This window comes from Leptinotarsa decemlineata, unplaced genomic scaffold, assembly GCF_025532065.1.
Source record: "Leptinotarsa decemlineata unplaced genomic scaffold, Ldec_3_MD MMD2_P_RNA_scaffold_14, whole genome shotgun sequence".
NCBI classification, from domain to species: domain Eukaryota; kingdom Metazoa; phylum Arthropoda; class Insecta; order Coleoptera; family Chrysomelidae; genus Leptinotarsa; species Leptinotarsa decemlineata.
In genome coordinates this window covers 8,890,950-8,911,300 of record NW_027412528.1, presented here as the reverse complement: position 1 = coordinate 8,911,300, position 20,351 = coordinate 8,890,950, and the positions used below count along the sequence as shown (strand labels likewise).

At 33.1% G+C, this 20,351-nt stretch overlaps 3 long non-coding RNA genes across 3 annotated transcripts; 1 reads left to right on the top strand and 2 right to left on the bottom strand.

Annotated features, from left to right (window-relative positions):
- The first annotated feature begins 4,974 nt into the window (after positions 1 to 4,974).
- Positions 4,975 to 17,058, top strand: LOC141483460 (uncharacterized). The gene is made up of 3 exons (XR_012466104.1): positions 4,975 to 5,203; positions 11,609 to 11,759; positions 16,617 to 17,058. It is a non-coding gene; the product is annotated as an uncharacterized lncRNA (long non-coding RNA).
- On the bottom strand, positions 14,780 to 16,444 carry LOC141483470 (uncharacterized). The gene is made up of 2 exons (XR_012466114.1): positions 16,158 to 16,444; positions 14,780 to 15,951 (listed from the first exon to the last, which is right to left on the bottom strand). It is a non-coding gene; the product is annotated as an uncharacterized lncRNA (long non-coding RNA).
- LOC111516255 (uncharacterized) lies at positions 16,980 to 17,530 on the bottom strand. The gene is made up of 2 exons (XR_012466109.1): positions 17,457 to 17,530; positions 16,980 to 17,348 (listed from the first exon to the last, which is right to left on the bottom strand). It is a non-coding gene; the product is annotated as an uncharacterized lncRNA (long non-coding RNA).
- Between the last annotated feature and the right edge of the window lie 2,821 nt (positions 17,531 to 20,351).

Sequence of the window (20,351 nt, the reverse complement as noted above, 5' to 3'; positions counted from 1 at the left end):
ATTTCTTAAAAGAGAAACGTCTTTTGTTTTCCACTTCATTTTTGACATTCTCTGGAGTCTATAAATTTCTGCTGCCTTTGGGTAAAATTTGTTCCATTCCAATTCTTTGTCTGTCTATTGAGAACACAGAAGCACTGATTTTTTTTTTCACTCTCACTGCTTTGTAGAACAGTCTTTACCTCGTTACTTAATTCCAGTTGAGAATTTTTCGGATTCGAAATTCGAAATGGGAGATTCAAGTTGGTGCCAGTTTTCAATTGGTGTACTAGAACGACGATGAGATCTACGAATTGTCTGACATCGTTGTTTTATATATTTTCGATTTGATTTGGAATTCTTTTTCCCGAGAGGGACGCATAAACGAGCGTACACTGAGTTTTTTGGGCAGTACGATTCTTCCCTTAGTACTTTATCCTTGATACCAAATTCTTTCAGTGCCGAAATAATAACTTTATCTTCGAGTCGACCATTTCTTTCTTTCTCAATGGACGTATCAGAGCTACATACTGAATCCTCCATAAAATTAACTTTTATAGCCTCTGTATTAGATTTCACCAAGTTCATGATAATTCGTCTCTCTTCATAACTATTGGATTTGAGAAAATGTTTTGATACTTCATACACAATTTCATTTTCAATATTCAAATTATTTATCTCTTTCTGAAGCTTAAAACCCCTACCCATCAAAAATTCGACTAATGCTTCGACAGGAATAAGCCGTTTCCTCCCCATATTGAAAATATCTATTAGAATAATGAAATAAACACAGATCCAACATCAAATCCTTCCACTACATGTGAACTGATAAAGGCATGTGTAAAGGTGACCACATGTCAACTATTACCCACCTACGAGAGAGCGAGAGCCAAGCGACTATTGCAATGGGAATGACATCATACAAAACAGTAAATACTTTAATGAAATCAGTAGTAGTAATAGTTCAACTGAATATGCATCAACGAAATTCAGTAAAAGACACGTAATATACGACGAACTTTCAGAAATTCAATTTTTAGACTAAAGTACCTTTATTTTGGAAAATGTTGATTAGAAAATTTAAAAATTGTTCAGTATGAAAAAATAGGTGTAGCTTTGTAGTCATGGTCCATCTAAGTGAAGCTTTATTTTTTACCAATTTTTCAGACAATTAGTTTTCAGAGTTTGCAAACTTCATTCTTCAATAAACCGCATAAGAAATAATCCAGAAATCCGTTAGGGTTAAATCTGGTGAGCACGCTGGCATGGAATACTCTGAGTAAGGTCCTATTCATTTTCCATCAAAGTTTCATTTAGACATTATCGTATTCCTACATTACAGTGAACACTAGTTCCATCTAACTGATGTATAGGCGGCATTTGATATATACTGGGAGATATAATAATAATAATAATAATAATACAAATACAATTTCATTACATTACAGTTTTTATTTTACAAATTGAGTGCACCTGATTTCATAATGAGATCGTCTTGTGCCCAAATATTATTAATTAATTAGTTTTTGAACAATTGATATGTGATATATTATAAGCCTAAATAATATAATAACAAAGAAAATAAAGAAAATAATCTAAAATTATCAGGAGCTAAGAGACTAAACTAATATAAGAAATTGAGGAACTGAGAGAATTATAAATTGGCATTCATTATGAGTACTTCAAGAGCTCTAGAGTTCATGAGAATGAAGGACATCAGCTTTTTCCAGAACTGTTTATATTTATGAATATTTTTGAGGGACTCTGAGATGTAATTGTAAATTTTAGGGCCATTGAATGCTATCGAATAAAGGGTGGAATTAGGACGGGGAATATTTAAATGTTTCCGACCTTTTTCTCTTGTACTGTGATTGTGGGAAATCTCTTGGTGTTGCGTTCTATTTTTGTACATGAATTTCGCAATATGAAAAATATACAAATGTTTTAAATCGAGCATTTTACTTTTTATGAAGAGCTGTTCGCTGGAAAATCTGCGCCTTTCCCTCAGTATTACTTTCAAAATCCTTTTCTGTGTGACTTTCAAACAATTTATCTGATTAGTGTACGCAGCTCCCCATACTATTATTCCATAGGACATCACAGATGTCTCTATCGATTTCTTATAAAGGGTGGAATTAGGACGGGGAATATTTAAATGTTTCAGACCTTTTTGTCTTGTACTGTGATTGTGGGAAATCTCTTGGTGTTGCGTTCTATTTTTGTACATGAATTTCGCAATATGAAAAATATACAGATGTTTTAAATCGAGCATTTTACTTTTTATGAAGAGCTGTTCGCTGGAAAATCTGCGCCTTTCCCTCAGTATTACTTTCAAAATCCTTTTCTGTGTGACTTTTGAACAATTTATCTGATTAGTGTACGCAGCTCCCCATACTATTATTCCATAGGATATCACAGATGTCTCTATCGATTTCTTATAAAGGGTGGAATTTGGACGGGAAATATTTAAATGTTTCAGACCTTTTTGTCTTGTACTGTGATTGTGGGAAATCTCTTGGTGTTGCGTTCTATTTTTGTACATGAATTTCGCAATATGAAAAATATACAGATGTTTTAAATCGAGCATTTTACTTTTTATGAAGAGCTGTTCGCTGGAAAATCTGCGCCTTTCCCTCAGTATTACTTTCAAAATCCTTTTCTGTGTGACTTTCAAACAATTTATCTGATTAGTGTACGCAGATCCCCATACTATTATTCCATAGGACATCACAGATTCTACTAAGGATTTATAGGCTACTTTCATTGTACATGGCGCCATTCAATTGTTTATGAAGTAAGAAATTTGATATTCGGAATTGAGGTAAAAATACATCGAAGCCGATATTTTTTATAATGAAACACTCTATACAGATATATACAGAGTTTAACCGGAAATTAACACAAGTCAAGAATTTTCAATAGAAACCTGTATATATTTTCCAGCCATTTAATTGAATATAAGATAAATTTTTCAACAGTTAGCACGTGTGGGCATCTTTATTTATTCAATATGGCAGCATAGGAAATATATGAAATAAGTGCCACAGTGGCCTTGAAATATAACAGTTTGCTGTTATTTTCAACAAGTCGTCATTAGAAAACAAAATCTTCACTTAGGTCGGGTGTCTGATAAAAATATCTCTGGATCTGTACCGCCCCCGAAGGCTGGTTTTTCTATTTCACCTCTGACGTATTCCTATATTCCCAGTTGTGACCACTATAACAAAATATGAAGGTGGCAGAGTCTAATGAAAATATTGCTTGATCTGTACCACCCACGACGGCCGGTTTTTTTATTTCACCTCTGACATATTTCTTAATTTCCATTTCTTAACACTATACCAAAATATGAAGGCAGAGTCTCTAATAAAAATATTGCTGGATCTGTACCGCCCCTGACGGCCGGTTTTTTTATTTCACCTCTGACTTATTTCTTTGTTTCCATTTCTTAACACTATACCAAAATATGAAGTTGACAGAGTCTCTAATAAAAATATTGCTTGATCTGTACCGTCCACGACGGCCGGTTTTTTTATTTCACCTCTACCGTATTCCTTTATTTCCAGTTGTGACCACTATAACAAAATATGAAGGTGGCAGAGACTCTAATAAAAATATTGGTATATTTGTACCGCCTCCGACGGCCGGTTTTTTGATTTCGTCACTGCTATATTTCTTCGTTTCCTTTTGTTAACACTATACCTAACAAAATAGGTGGTGGCAGGGTGTCTGATTAAAATGTTGACGTAGGTATACCGCCTCTGCTCGTATTTTTCATTTACTTTCCACTATTTTCTATAATTTCCGTCATTTCAAATATTCATGATGCCTTCAAAATACATTTTCCACTGTTTCGGGAAAGATAATAGAAAATACAAAATATTGATGAACTTTATTGCCAAAGTAACCGAGGTTCATCGATGAACCATTAAGATCAATAAACCTCTGAAGAAGCCAGCCATTCGTGCTGGCGAAACGTTAGGAAGCAGTTCCAAACTACGACGGCCTTCAAACCGGAATGAAGTTAGTAACACTCAGTCTAAATGATTAATTTAAGACAAAAAAAATCATGCAAATTCCCTATGTTCATTTTTTATTTATGTAAAATGTGTAATGATTTTTGAAATAAGTTATACATATATTCAACTTAGGGAATCCTTTTTCGTTGAATAATTTTATTGAAAATATATTATTGTTTCATTATGACAACAGTTATAGGTCGTTCACGTTACGAAGTGAATGCAGTCACAAGATGACAAGTTACGGCGTTGCCAAAATGTGCACTATTTCGAACTTTAATTTTTTTTTTGTACTGTTGATATGTTTCATTGCTATTATCCTCACTTACTTTTAGTATTTGTTGGGATTATTTCGACAATGCTTTAGGCATATTGAATATACGCAGGTCTTATCAAAAGAAATGCTTAGTTCTGAAAAGAAAGACTGACAATGTTCGAGTTTTTTTCGATTCGGCAACCTCTGAAATTTTGCTAGCAGTTCAGCAACTTACAAAATGAAATGTTACTAGTTTCATTACTGTTGAACGCATTTCAGTGGGAATTTTGACGTTGTTATGATGGATATACAAAATTACCAAAAATGAAGTCATTCTCTTCTTAACGTGAACAGCCTATGCCTATATGAAGCTTGTTGAAGGCATGTTCTGAAAATTCATTTTTACAGAGCACCAATGAAAAATTTGATTAAACCCAAAACAATAGCAAAAAATCATTGTTTTTCTATGAATAATCAATCCTGTTACCCAACCAATCATTTTGGAAAGAAATAATGAAGCTCTTCGCATGAAAATGTGATCCATCGACATAACCTTTAAGGTTAGGTCGGTGATTTCGCCACGACTACAACGACCCCAGTCGACCGCGGCTAAAGTAGCATTTTGATGGTTTTGAGCGCTTAATGGAATGCACGGAAGCACTGCTCAGAGTAATGACATTACTCTGAGTGCGCACTGTTGTATTGTTTACTATTCTGTGGTTCTGTGCCACGTATGCATATTGGATTGTAGCCATTTTAGTTTTTGAATTCCCGTGGGAGTACATCAAGATTCAACGGAAATTTCAAGTTTGAGATTCCCGTTCACTAATTTGTTTTTGATAAGTGGGAATAGAATATATGGAATGAATATGGAATCACTGCTTCTTCTGAAAAATTACAACTTCTTTTGTGAAATTTCACAGCAACTTCAGCAATGGAATCTTATCCACAGGTGAGATGGGGTGTTTTTCAGTAACTTGAGATTGTATTTGATTTGAATACAGAAGGTGGCATCATTTTTGGTTTCAACTATGCATTTTTCAAGTGCGTACTACAAAGCTTTCTTGAAACGATCCAGGAATAACACAATGTCAATATTATCAAAACCATGTTTCTGTACCAAGAGGGAAAAAGGTTAAAGTGTATTGTATTCATTTCTTATTTAGTTTCAAAGATGCAGATTATTTGAAAAGATGTGCTGTTGAAAATAAAAAATGATCTACTGGTTATACTCAATCCATTCTATTAACCACTTTTTGTTTTCGTGAGAAAAATATGTTTTGAACATAATATTACTCTGAATTTTTGAAAGATTTGATTTGTATTTTTAGCTCAGCAGCTTTTGAGCTACAGCTCATTTAATACAAAAAATTCATTGTTCGAACACTCTGAAGGTATACAATTGTACATAGATATTAATAACAATAGTTTTAGGAACAAATGAAGAGATCTAGAAGAATCAGTGATTCTTGTGCTGGACTAACGTAAAAAATCCTTATCAAGTCAGTCATTTGCGAAGCATTGATCGCTGAACATATTTTTTTCTGTCTTTCATTGCAGGGCAACTAGTTGTAACCTGACTCCAAAAACAAAGCATTTGTGAACAAAAAGGAAGATGAAATTAGGTTTGTCTTTCAAGGAGAAATGAGTCTACAGAGAAATGAGTCTACAGAGAAATGAGTGGGTCAAAATATCACCGCCTGGTGCTGGATCATGAATGCTTTGTTTTTGGCCCAAGGCTTCAACCAGTTGTTTTTAAGTGAACGAGGAAGAATCTTTTCTGCAGTTGAATGTTGAAGCTTGGTTTTGCAACTTGACTGCTTTGGGTGATCTCTTTTATCTTTGATTCATTCTTTTGTTTATCCGACAGATGTCATCTTCACAAGGGGAGATGTCATCTCGCTTACTTTTCAGTTTGTTGGATTTTCCCAGATTTTTCAATGGCAAAATTATATAACGATTTTTATAACATTTTGACAGGTATTAATTCTACATCCGATACTATGACCAGTTTTCGAGATGCAGGGCATTGAATGTGGAGAATTACAGAAATATTAATGATTGTTGTTATTTATTGAACCAAATTGGTTTTTTTCTCCAAGTTGAGTAGATGGATTGTTAGTTGCACTCATGAGTTCAAATATAAGTTTTGTTCAGGTATACAAGGAAAGGTTCAGCTAAAAGGTGAATGTTACGCGTGTCATGATGTCACATATCACTGAAGCCATGTTATAGTCATTTATAAAAACGCAAATGGCAATCTTTGTAATACATGATACTGAAAGAGCTCAGTAGGATCAAAAATAAATAGACCACTTTCTTGAAATTTTGACCATCCATCTCTAAACACTGTCCCTTATTGGGTGATCAGTGATAGTATTCACAGTTGTTTTTGTTTTACTTATGCAAAGATATAATAATAATACTAATATCTTTATAATTTCCACTTGTTAGATACTATTTTAATATTTTAATCTAAATATAAATTGAACTAAAAGGCAGAGTTTACTTTTTGTAGAGACACGTCTCTAAAATAAACTGTTCTTCCACTCAACCTTCATAAATTATCAGTAATGATTTTACATATAGACAGTGTGTTTCATTTTCAGAATAAAATGTGAAGAGAAAAAAAAAGTTTACTGGGGTTGCTGTTGTTCAAGTGTTGCTCTATTACGTAGAGTTGATCTGTAAATTTAGAATATAATTTATTGATATCGTTGATTTATGATAAGTTTGTATATATAAGTGATGGTGCAGAAAAAAAATGATCATATTTCAATGAAATGAAAATGAAAAAAAAAAGAATAAAGAATGACTGGGGACTCACTACCTGATTACTGTCGATTTTGAAGTAAATATAACTTTAGGTGATTTTTTGGAATGTGAGATTCATTTGTGTTTTATCTTCTGGGAGATTTCATTATATATTCTGGTGATTTGAAATGAAAATGAACATTTGAATGTTTCTGTTCTGAAGGCTGGAGGAGTCAAAATAACGTTGAACTTGAACATTGAAACTGTGGATGTCGGAACCAAAAGTAATTTTTTTATGTAGATAATACAGGGTTTCATTCATAATAAGTTTATTCATAATAATGAATTTTGTATAACTCAGAAAAAATAATTAGAGGGATGGTTGAAGCAAACGACTGATCATGCAAAACCTTTTTTTCATTGATCTAGAGAATCTCACTGTCTCATATTTATATATACTCGCAGCTATATTATACGCTCATAAAAATGCATATAAATATACTACTGGGGCGGTGATAGATAGATAGATAAAATTCATTTGTTCAGGATAAAAATACAGTACCCCTGAAGGCATAGAACATGTCAGTATAAATATAAACATAAATCACAATAATATTAGGTTAAAAGAGGAAGGAAAGATGTACAGTATATAAACTGCACAAAAATATATGCATACATATAAAAATATTAATACATGTAGATATAGGCTCTTACGAGTACATGATTGTAGTAAAAGCAGTCAAATAGATCAAATAATAATAGTATCACTTAAATACTCATCAGTTGCATAGTATGCTTTTTCAAGTAGAAATGCTTTTAATTTTATTTTTAATGTTGTTTTATCGAATTCCCTCACTGTAAGAGGGAGTTTGTTGTGAATTGTTATTAGAGTATGCCGTACGTTTTTTTGAATAAATGAGAAGTTTGGAGTATTACAGGTCAAGTCTGACTTATTTCCTGTAGAGTATATGTGTGTCTTTTTAGAGTTCTCAAAAAGTTTGTTGTTTTCCTTAACAAATAGTATAGTATCAAGAATGTACTGGCTGTATAAGGTTAGTATTTTATTTTTTATAAATAAGGGTTTACAACTATCAGTTTGTTTATGGTTAAATATAACTCTAAGGCATCGCTTTTGCATCTTAAATATCTTGGGGACATCTGTCGAAGCACCCCAGAATATTAAACCGTACTTGATCCTTGAGTGAACTTGTGCGTAGTAGACACACATAGCAGCGTTTATATCTACTGATCTTGTTAGTACTCTTAGAGCATAGCAGTATTTTGTAATATTTTGTATTATTGAGGTTAGGTGAGATTTCCAGTCCAATCTAAGATCAAGCTCAATTCCCAAGAACTTTGTACTTTTGCAAGCTGATATTGTTGATCTACCATCTGAGGCTGAGTATTCACATGCAGTTGATTGTCGGGAAAACTTTATTACTTGTGTTTTGTTTATATTCAACTTTAAGTGATTATGTGTGAACCAATCTTCCAATGTATTCAGTGCTTCAAACACACTTCTGTCTAATTCTTCAATACTATGTTCCTTGATTACTACACTTGTGTCATCTGCAAACTGCACAGTGTTGAAATCAATAGCATTTGCTAGCTCATTGGTATACAAAATATATATCGACGGCCCTAAGATTGATCCTTGCGGAACTCCTCTCAAGATTGTTAATTCATCTGACTGTATGTTTTCGTTAGTGAGATGGCATTTTTCAACTACTATTTGTTTCCTATTTTGCAAGTATGATTTTATTAAATCTGCTGAGATTCCCCCGATTCCATAGGCATTAAGCTTGCCTATTAGTATATTATGGTCGACACTGTCAAAAGCTTTTGACAGATCTAGACAAATCATTAAAGTGTGTTTTCTTTCATTTTGACTATTTAGCACTGTCCACAAGGCTTGATAAATCGCTCGTGTAGTAGATTTGCGTCTTCGGAAGCCATTTTGGGTGTCACTCAATAACTCAAACTTTTCTAGATAGGCTATAAGGCGATTATATACGGCTTTTTCGAATATTTTACTAATGGTCGATAGTAGAGCTATTGGACTATAATTTTCAATTCGATTTCTATCACCTTTTTTGAAAATTGCTTTTATGTGAGCAATTTTCAATTTATTGGGAAATATGCCATTACTAAGCATCATGTTGACAATCAGTGTTAAGGGTTTTGAAAGTTCTTGCGCAGTGAATTTCAGTAGTTTTACAGGAATTTCATTATAGCCGACAAATCTGACGTTTTTTAGAGATAGTATTATGCTATAAATTTCACTTTCAGTTGTTGGTGTAAGAAATAGAGTTTGGTTCGCTGATGGTAAGCTGGAAGGATTATTTATTTTATTGTTTGCTGGTTTGGAAAGGATACTAGCAGGGTTATTTAATTTTGGATTCGCAGGTTCCGAGCATTGATTTATGTAAAAACTATTTACTTTATCTAGAACCAGTTTTTTATTTACGTTTTCTGTATCTAGGTTTCTTAAAATTGTATCGCTTTCATTTTTTGCTTTCCCAGTGTATTTTTTAACTAGTGACCATGTTGCCTTTCCTTTATTTGAAGCATTTGAAATATATTGATTGTCAGATATTACCTTCGACTTCTTGATAACATTTTTTAGTATTTTGCAGTATTGTCGGTATTGTTCATTTGATATAAGTTGTTTTAATTTCTTTTGATAGTTTCTTTTTATTTTTACATGATATTCTAATGTCCTTAGTCATCCAGTTTTTTGTGTCTTCATTTTTAGTATTAATTTTTTTTGGCTTGAATAAAATATTTATCAGATTCATTATTTTATTAATGAATATATCATAAGCTATATTTGGATCATCATTTGATACATGAATACAATATCAAACGCAAGGAGATCATTAGAACAGCTGAAATGAATTTGGTGAATACTGAAAAACAATCCGAAGCATTGTATGGCAAAATATATAATACTCTTCCGCAAGAATGAAATGAAACAACTTCTGTTAAATGTGGAACCGTATGATTTGAAAAAATATATTTTGAGGCAAATCACAAAAATTATTATTTTTATTGGATGTCTTTTCTTTCAATGTTTGTGTGTACCATGTATATAATGTGTTGTGTATAGAAATGTGTATGTGAAATAAAAATAATGTATTATATCACGAATGGAAAAACTTGTGAAGCGAGCACTTGTAAGCCAAGCATTTTACAACATAAATGATGTTGTTGGTGCAGTTTGGAAAATTTAACAATTTAACGAAATTGCACCTTTGTAGCTAGTTTTTCTACTTATGTACTATTATATTATGAAGACTTATTACTTATATTAACGATTTGCCAAATATGTTCACCTCATATATCGAGACAATTATGTATGCTGATGACACCACATTTGGCATCAGTATCAATAAAGGGGAGTGTCCGGCTACAATCCTTGGGGAAGTTATGGAACAAGCAAAAACCTGGTTCTTGACAAACAAGCTCATACTCAATGAAAAAAAAACCAAGTCTCATTTTCGAATCCAGGCTATTTTTCAATGTAGAAAACAACCTAGACATGCTGCACACTAAATTTCTGGGTGTAGATATAGATGTCAGGCTATTATGGAACATACATATATATACAATTTGCAATAGAATAATTTGTGCAGTATTTGCTATAAGAAAAGTTGAACAACTTATTAACCAATCCGCTGCAATAACTACTTATTATGCACTGTTCAAATCCATTATTAGATATGGCTTGTCTGTCTGGAGCTCGACAGCTCAGTTTCATTTAAATGCTATATTCTTCATTCAGAAGAGGGCTGTAAGATGTATCATAGGAGCTAATTTTGAAGACTCCTGCAAACCAATCTTTAAAACGTTGGTAATAATGACACTTTACTCTCTGATAATTTTTGTAAAGTTACTATATGACAAACAAAACATTATTAGTTAATCTGTTGTGTCCGATATACACGGTCACACTACTAGAAATGAAGATAATTTGATTTTACCTCAAACCCATTTACAAAGAATGGACGATACTATTGATATTAAAATGTACAATGCCCTACCTCTTACAGTACGCTCTCTGAACTATGGTAAATTAAAAAAACATTTAAAGACATTACTTACGGAAAATCCCCTATATGGTATTAATGATTTTCCATTCACTCTCTGGACCATAGAGCAAAGATGCCTTTCACGATTGTATGTATGTACTGTATTATTATTTTTATTGCACTGTATCTTCTGAAGATTTTATATTTTACTTTTGGCATATGTTAATTTAATGGTATTTTGTGACATGTTCTGAAGTTGTAGCTTTGTTATGACCCAAATAATAAATTTGAATTTGTATGAATGAGATTTGCACTATGTACATGTCTCCTATTAGCCATGTTCAACCGTCTGATGTTGCGTAATGTATGTGATATCCTCTAACGTCTCCAAATTCCAAAAAGAAGTCTGATGTATAAAGATGAATATTATATATATTTATATCAACTCAGGCCAATAAATGCGGGGTTTTTGTTTCAAAAGAGCCAATTCCTTCAACCTACTTCGTCATTTTATAACATAGTCAGTCTTATTGATTTTGATCAATATATTTATGTCCAATATTGTTTTTCAGGTGATTGGCTTCACAAATTTGTAGACAGGGCTGTGTACTATTCACACTTTGATGTTGGTTGAAAGGTTGTTCCATTTCGCAGATAGTTGTAATTGGATAGCTGTCAATTAGACCATCAACGAAATCATTGCCAGATTTTCAATTGCAGAAGGTAACTATTTAATAAGTCAAGTTATGTAGTCTATTTTTCTAGAACAGGGGTCTCCAAACTATGGCCCACGAGCCAAATCCGGTCTGCCAGTGTCATCAATCAGGCCCGCGACAGCCAATGATTTACTGTCATCAATCTGGCCCGCGACAGCCAATGATTACCTAATTGTTTTTACTATTGCTGTGATGAGTTGAAGAACAAAACACAGAATGATAATTACTCGGTTTTATTTACTTGCAAGGTAAAACTTAACGACAGAAATGATGACAAAGAAAACTTAACTTAAGTATGTTAAGTATATTATATTAAGCATATTAATAACTAACAAATAATTGAAATGAATCACAATAAAACAAAAACACTAATGAGATTTATGTAATTGTGATTTTCCACCGACAATACTTTGTAGTTGTGGATCAATTTTACTTGTACCAATTATTAAAAGAGATTTAAGGTGCTCATCGGTTAATTGAGAACTGATAACATTCTTTGTGTACTTATCTTGGAAACCGTTTTCTCACACAAGTAAGTAGTACCAAAAACAGAAAACAACCCACGAGCAAATTTATGCAAATTATCAAATTGTTCCAGTGGAAGACTCTTATAAAATTCCAACAAAGATGAATTTTGATATTTGTTCTTAAGCATATCACTGCACCGTAAATCAATAATTTCCATTTGGACTTCCGAAGCCAGGGTTTCAATGTCAGAATCAAAAGGATTTTGAAAAAACTTAATTTCATTCGCAATGACATCAAAATCTGAAAAACGAGTATCAAAATTTATCTTCAAAGAACTCAAAGTTTAGATTGCAAAATTGACGAGAAATTCAGTCTCTGTAGTGTGGCTGAATATTTCACATGTTTCGAAATGTGTGAAACATTTTTTACGTAATTGCGATTGAAATAGTATGTATGTAGTAGTATTAATTTTTGCCTGAAGGATTTGATATTGGTGTATAAATCAGGGAGAAGCTGATTTTCTCCTTTCAATCTCAAATTCAGTTCGTTCATATGATTTGTCAAATCGACATAGAAGGCTAACTTCCACGTCCATTCACTATTTTCTAAATCGGCAAAAGGGCGCTGCTTCTCATTTAAAAAAATTTCGATCTCTGCTCGAAGTTCAAAAAAGCGCTTAAGGACTTTTCCGCAACTAAGCCAGGGTACGGCAGTATGATATGGTAAATCATTTTCTCCAATCTGTTGAATAAACTCTCGGAATTGTCGGTGATTCAGCCCAGCGGATCTGATGAAGTTAACAACTGATATGACTGGTTTTAGAACTTCAGACATATCCAAACATTTTCCGTACAAGGAATGTTGATGAATGATACAATGTAAGACTAATGGTTTTGAACCACCATCATTTTCTACAGCCTTTGACACAAGTGCAACCACTCCTTTATTTTTACCATACATATTTTTGCCTCCATCAGTTGTTATAGATTTCAAATTTCTCCATCAAAGGTTCTTTTTATAAATGGCATTTTCAACTCCCTTAAAAATATCTGCCCCAGTTGTCGCGCCGTGAATACTATCAATATCAAGAAGTTCTTCATACACTTCATAGCTTTTATCTACTCCGCGAATAAAAATCAACACCTGAGCAGTATCTGACACATCCGTTGGCTCATCCAATGCTAGAGAAAACCACTCAAGATGTCCATTTTTGTCAGACAGACTGCGATGATATATTTTCTGCGATGTCTTGCACCCTCCGAGCCACGGTGTTTGGTGACAAACTGACACTTTTAAATTAATTTACCTTTTCGGGGCATATTTCTTCGGCTACTGCAATCAAGCCTTCTTTTATCATTTCTCCATCGGTGAATGGTTTGCCACGTTTTCCGATTTCAAGAGCCACACGAAAGCTGGCGCGAGTTGCAGACTCTTGTTCAGTATTCGCTTTGGTAAACAAAGATTGCTGCTGTATAGTTGGAGTAACTTTAAAGATGTTTTGATTCATAGTGTCGTTTAATGTTATAGTCTTTAAGAACAGCTGTGGTTTCATTACAAATTAAACATAGCGCCTTATTACTGGACTCATTCACTGTCGATTTTTCGTTTCTTTTCCATACTAACAAATCACACATAAAAACAATAAGTCAAATCAAAATACTTTTATTGAAAGGTGTTACTTTATTTCACAATAGACAGTTTCGCTTCCTTCGCCTTTCCTACGCAGACTAACTCGCAGTTGCGCCGCTAGCCTTTTTATATGCAATTATTACTGTCATCTCGAGGTGATCGGAATACACCACAAACCATCTACTATATAGACTCCCCACGGCAATGGTATTGGTCGAAGATGCTTTTGTAGTTCGTTGTTTCAACCTGTAGATGTCACAGCAACGATTTGTCAAATTATGAGCATGCATAGTTGACGACAATGCTGTCAGCTGGCAACGATTTTCAGCTCCCTCTATAACTTAGAATCGGAACTAAACAAATAAGCGGGAAACTTAAACGCAATCATTGAAACTTTTTCTAGAGATCAATTACCCTAACACCAAACTGATATTTTTTGCACTCGACGCGCGTTTCGCTAACAAGGTTAGCATCTTCAGAAGAAAATTGATATATGAAGATGCTAACCTTGTTAGCGAAACACGCGTCGAGTATAAAAAATATCAGTTTGGTGTTAGGGTAATTGATCTCTAGGAGAAGTTTCAATTTTTCACCAAAGGTTCCAATCTCATAGTTTATTAGCTCAACCGTTGTTTACTTTGAAAGTGTTACATATTCTAATTTGCTACTGAAATCAAAATAAAGTCTTTGGGATTGAAAGTTTTTGGCTTTCTACTACTCCATCTCGATACAAGAAATGTGGGAATCTTCCAAAAAAAGGAAGGAAGCAGTCAATTTCAAAAATTAACTATATAAAGTCATTGCTATGGTTGATTCCAATAGCAAGATAGAAATAATATTCATATGTAACAGTTCATGAAACATAATTCGCATATGAGGGTAAATAATTGTAATGTTATAAAGTTTGGCATAGTAAATAAAACAGGTTAATCAAATAAAACAATAATATAATATCAAGCACCTAAACTATTACATGTGGTGGCTTCTTCAGTTTTTTTTTAATTCTATTTAAATAGATTTTATATGCCTGAATCTTAACTGAATTAGTACCAGTATAGGGTATGGATTTTCCTTGCATAATTCTATTCACACTTTTACAGAAATGGTGCAATATGGTTCTAATTGCAATTCTCAAAATCAAATCAATAACGCTTAATTTATGTTGATTTTCACATGTTAAAAATTCAAAATCAACTTGTGCATTAACAATTTGTTTGATTAAATAAACCAGTGTTCTTGAATGTGGTTGTCTATCAAAACAAAAGTGTATACTTTTATAAATATCATAAAAACATGAAACAAATGAAGGGGATTGGTAACAAAGCCTTCTAGCCCAGCCACCACCATATTCTCTAATAGAAATGAGTCTATTTGCATGAGATTCATAATTGGTTGAAAACATTGTGTTTTTGCAATTTGAACATATTATACTTTTCCTGATTATTTTCAAAAGGAAGCCAGCTACATAACTAGTGGACAACTCATTCAACTTTCCAGATAGAGTGCTACTCTGATTATATGTTATATCTGCATATTGTATAGCTTCAGTAACATTAATGTCAGCGTTACGTTCACAAAACAGTCCCTTCAAAGAATTAAACAAGTTTTCACATTTGTCATCTTCACAATTGAATGAATTTCTGTAAAATGAGAGGGCTGTATTAAAAAGCACAGTTTTATAAATGCTTCTGAATTGGGAAGCTGAAGGATTGGTGTATAAGGCTCCAAAGCTTCTCAATTGACCAAACATATTTTCAAGCGGATCCTGGTTCAGCCGTCTTGTTAACAAATAATCAAAACCATTGGACTTCAGAACCTGCCAAATATTCTTCACATTTTTTATGACGAATGACCAATTCTTCAGGCTGGGAGGCCTTCTTTGATCATTTTTCTTTATTCTCTGAAACTCCATCCCATCCAGCAGTAACAGGGCTTCTTCATTCCAAAAACGAAGGTGATCAGAGGTGTCACTTAAACCACACCGTAATATTTTTCCCTTCTCTGGATTTTTTTTGAACCATTCAAAGAGTCAAATAAACGATCGAAAAAAAACAGTAATTCAGATGTATGCTCCACATGGATTCCGATTTTGTTTGCAGAATCTGCAATAAAACAACAATAAATGTAGTATACACATAAACCTATCAATGTTCAGTTTGATATGTAGGTTTCGTAGTAAAAATTGTATCTGATATAAATATAATTGAGCTATGCACCAGTACTAATCAAAATATTTGAAACTGAAATAATCAGATTTAATCCTTAACAAAAATTATGCAATGAAAAATATAGAAAAAGAGATACTCACCAATCTGACTGGCCAACTGAAGAGTTGATGCAAACCTCTGGCTGAAAATGTGAGCTGCATTCTTCACTTTCATTTTTCTAATTTTATTCTCATAGATGTGTTCATCAGTAATATGTGGCAGAACTTTTAAACCGTCAATTGGTCCGTTATCATTTTCATAAAGCTTTCGTACATGCTCCCATTTTGCTGTTTTCCTGACATCATTTTTTGAATAATGTAAATCCTTTTTGATAAAATTATTTCTCATTCCTTTTAACAAATGAGGAGGATCCAGAATAGGATAGACTTTGAATTCATCAATTTCGAAAGAATCTTCTCGATATGTGGATATGTTACCACATCTCAAATATTTCTCTTTGGTGTCATTCATTAGAATATTGATGACACTAATATTATTCTGATCACATATTACTGTCAGAGGTTTTAGATCGATGTTTATTAATTTTCTTATTATTTCAGTTAATAACTGTTTCATTTGCAAGGTTTTTGCACCCCCTCTACTGGAAAAATGGTAAGAGATAGGAGCTTTCCATTGTTTTTTCAAACCTCTGATCATAAACATTAGGACATGATCTGCAATGCAGCTATCAAAAATATCTCCACCCATGTCTTCAAAGCCCTCTACGAAGCCAGTATATTCATTGAAATGAAGACTAGGCAAAATTGCCATTTCATCAAACAGAACCGGTACATATTTTTCAGAGGAATTCATTTCTTTTGTCATTTCTTGAAGTGATTCAAAGATAACATCTTGGATGCCTGGTCTTCCAACTACTAGGGCAAGTAGCCTTCCTAATGTTGACTTACTTGGCAGAACGAATATTTTTGACAGAAGTGCATAACATTTGGGACTCTGTTTGTAAAGGGCCACAGAGAGTAACTTTTCGTCAAGAGTAAAACGCCTTAGTTTCTTGCACTTACTTGATTCTCGAAATTGCAATCGAATCAGTATTGCTGCCAAGGAATTCAGCTTTTCCATGTTATGCTCCAATTCATATTTATCCTTGAATGTTTCAGCTTCACGTAATCTTTTGCTAAGGTTTTTTTTTACTGTTCCTCATATTATTCATTGTTTTTTGCAATACTTTCACTGATGCATATAACTTTTTTTTCTTGGTGTGATTGCCTGCTTACAAACTCCTGAATGCTTCAGGAGCTGAAATGGTGACATCAGACAACCAATAGCATTTTCTGAAAAAGAATAATGTCAATTACTCCACCAATAAATTAATTGATATGAAAACTTATTCGTGAAAACGCAAGATATGGTAATGAAGAAATAACCAAACCAGTACATACCATTAGAGGAATCCGGTTCCAAAACCAATGTCAATGGCACGGTTGAAGAAGTTGACGACTGATCTGGATCGAATATATCAATTTCATCTGAAAATAAAATAGTAGGCAAACTTATTAAAAACTGCTTAGATGAAGGTTCAAAATAATTGTGGCAATGAAATATTCAAATTGAGATTTTTACGCATCTCAGAAGTCACGCTAATATGAGGATTGAGATGTCAGAACTGACTGTTAATGATGAGAAGAATAATTTTACCTGAATTGTTTTATTGTTTGGACGTTCAAGAATTGAATGGAGATGTTTTTCTTACCTCTCAAAAATAATGTAGGCACAGCCATTGTTTGAAGTCTACTCGACATCGATGAATGGTATTTAGCATCGAAATGTTTATGACAAATTCTTTTAGAGTGATATACCATTACTGGGTCCATTTCATTGATATCCCTGTCATTGATAGAGTGCACCCATATTCTGAATTTTTGTAGATATTTTCCAGGATTTGGAAATTTGTGTAGCGGTGCAGATGCTGAACACTTTGAAATGCAGCATTTCCTACACGACATAGTTGAAAACGAAGTTCACTAAGAATGATGAAAAAAATATTAAATGTGAGAATGTAATAACACTGGATAAATATGTTTATATGAGATACAAACTAACTTATCGGAGAACACTAATAAAAATAATACGTATCAAATTCCTTCCAAAGGAAAAATGTAAACAATCAACAATCGACATAACCTATAATATATGCAGAGACCCCTATAGGACGAAACAATGAACTACAAAAGCGACTTTGACCTTGATCATCTGCGTGAAACGTCTAGAGAGTAAGTTGTTTGTGGAATACACTAGCTAGAACCAGAACTTTCTCGAACCAACGCGGTAATTCCAAATATTTAATTACGCCTAATGCCACCTAGCGGGTAGCTGAAAAAGATAGTACATAGTACCACTACTCGCCACTAGATGTCGTTAAGTGTCACAATACACAATAATAATTGAAATGCAAAAAAAGCGTAAGTTTGCTTAGGTCACGCACTTTGCAACTATCCTAGTCTACAAATATAGTTAAGGGCAGAAATTGGCTCTTGGAACAAACTGAAAAAATCATTATGGCCCGAAGGCTTCAAAGTTTGGAGACCCCTGTTCTAGAACTAAATAATTTCAATATTGCTGTCGGATCTGAGAGATATGAGCGCAATACTTTCAAGTTTACCAAGATTACTTTCAACTTGATATGGTTGAGAAAGAACAGTTTTGCAGTCAGACCTGAAATCACCAGAAGTTTCTGTAGATAAATTTGAGCTGTGGATTCTATAGAGGTAATCAGATCCAAAGTTGAAACACATTTTTTAACAAGTAAAAAATTTAATCCTTCCGCTAATAGGAGTTTTTCGTTCATATTTGATTCTCTTGAAGACACATTTACCACCGTCTTTTCCACAAATGATCATTTCTCATATTCAAGAAAAAACGTGTTTGTTTCTCTTCATATAGCTTTTGGAATTTGGATTCTGTTTCTGGTATTGTAAAAATAAATATATGATTTTTGAATGCAATCATAGACATAATTATAATCAGAGGGAAGGAGATGTTGAATCATCAAATATAAACAAATATTGAAAGTTATTGAATTGAAGTCCTTAACCAACTGTGAGTTCATAACATATCAGTTCAATGAAGGTAAAGGAAATAATTTGAAAAGTATCAAATCCTTGTTTTATGAAATATTTAGGAACAAAGAAAATCTGGGCTGGTGGACGCTGATAGTAGTACTTTAGGTTTCATTTGATCATGGCCTACCAGCCTGGATTTTGTTCTCTTCAATCATGACTCCTCATGTGAAAGTCCATGTTCATGTATTATTTAGGAAAAATTTTCAACAAGTGTGTGGATAAATTACAGTGTATCTATTTTGTCTGTTCTGCTTCAAAACAGTAATATTTTTATTCAAATTTAGTATTTCTCTTCGTGTTAGGAATCACACTTCGAAAGGTAAGACCTCGTTAGTCCTTAGTTCGTATAAGTTTATCAACTTCTGAGAGTTTTCGTTCGTATGGGGGCAACATCTGATTAACGGAAAAACATATTTTTTTAAACAGAAAGGTTTTATCTGCGATTTTTATTTCAGGGGAGTGGGGAAGTGAAAACTCGGAAATGTACATAGGATTCATTTTTAGTGGATTAAATTGAATTGAAATTGTTTTTTTTTTCAGAATTTCTGCACAAGAACTGATCAATATGGGAATACACTTCGGTATGCTGTGGGTGGTAGTATATCAAGGATGCAGATGAGTTTCATTGATGTAAATATTTTATCTCGATCTTAGTGAGACATAAATGATTGAAATTTGTTTGGAAATCAGTACATCCTACAAAGAAGCATATTGGTCAAATATTGGATCAGGAATCGATTCATAATATTACTTTGAGAACCATTGTCACTGCGGATACATGCGTAATATGCTCTATTGTGGGAGTTGTTGGAGGGATTTTTATGTGTGCATTTACATTCTGTAGTAAGAAAGAAGAAGTATACCTGTTTGTATAGCTAATGTTATTTTTCTGAAATTTCCAAATGCAAAATTCATCCATTAATCTTATGTACCAGTAGTTTCACATCATTTTCAAAATGGCTTTGGATACATATCTATATTGTTGAAAAAATGATATCAATAAATTTATAACCCTCGATCTTATAAAATGGAATATGTGGGCAATACAATATGTAAAATTGCGAGATACAATATTCTCTTTCAGAAAAACAGATGTGAAGTGTTGTATTACTAATATTTTATATTTCTTATGAAATATCTTATACATTGGAATATGTGGGTCATACTGATATACAACTTGTGAATGTGTCATCAAATCGCAGAATACATGATTCT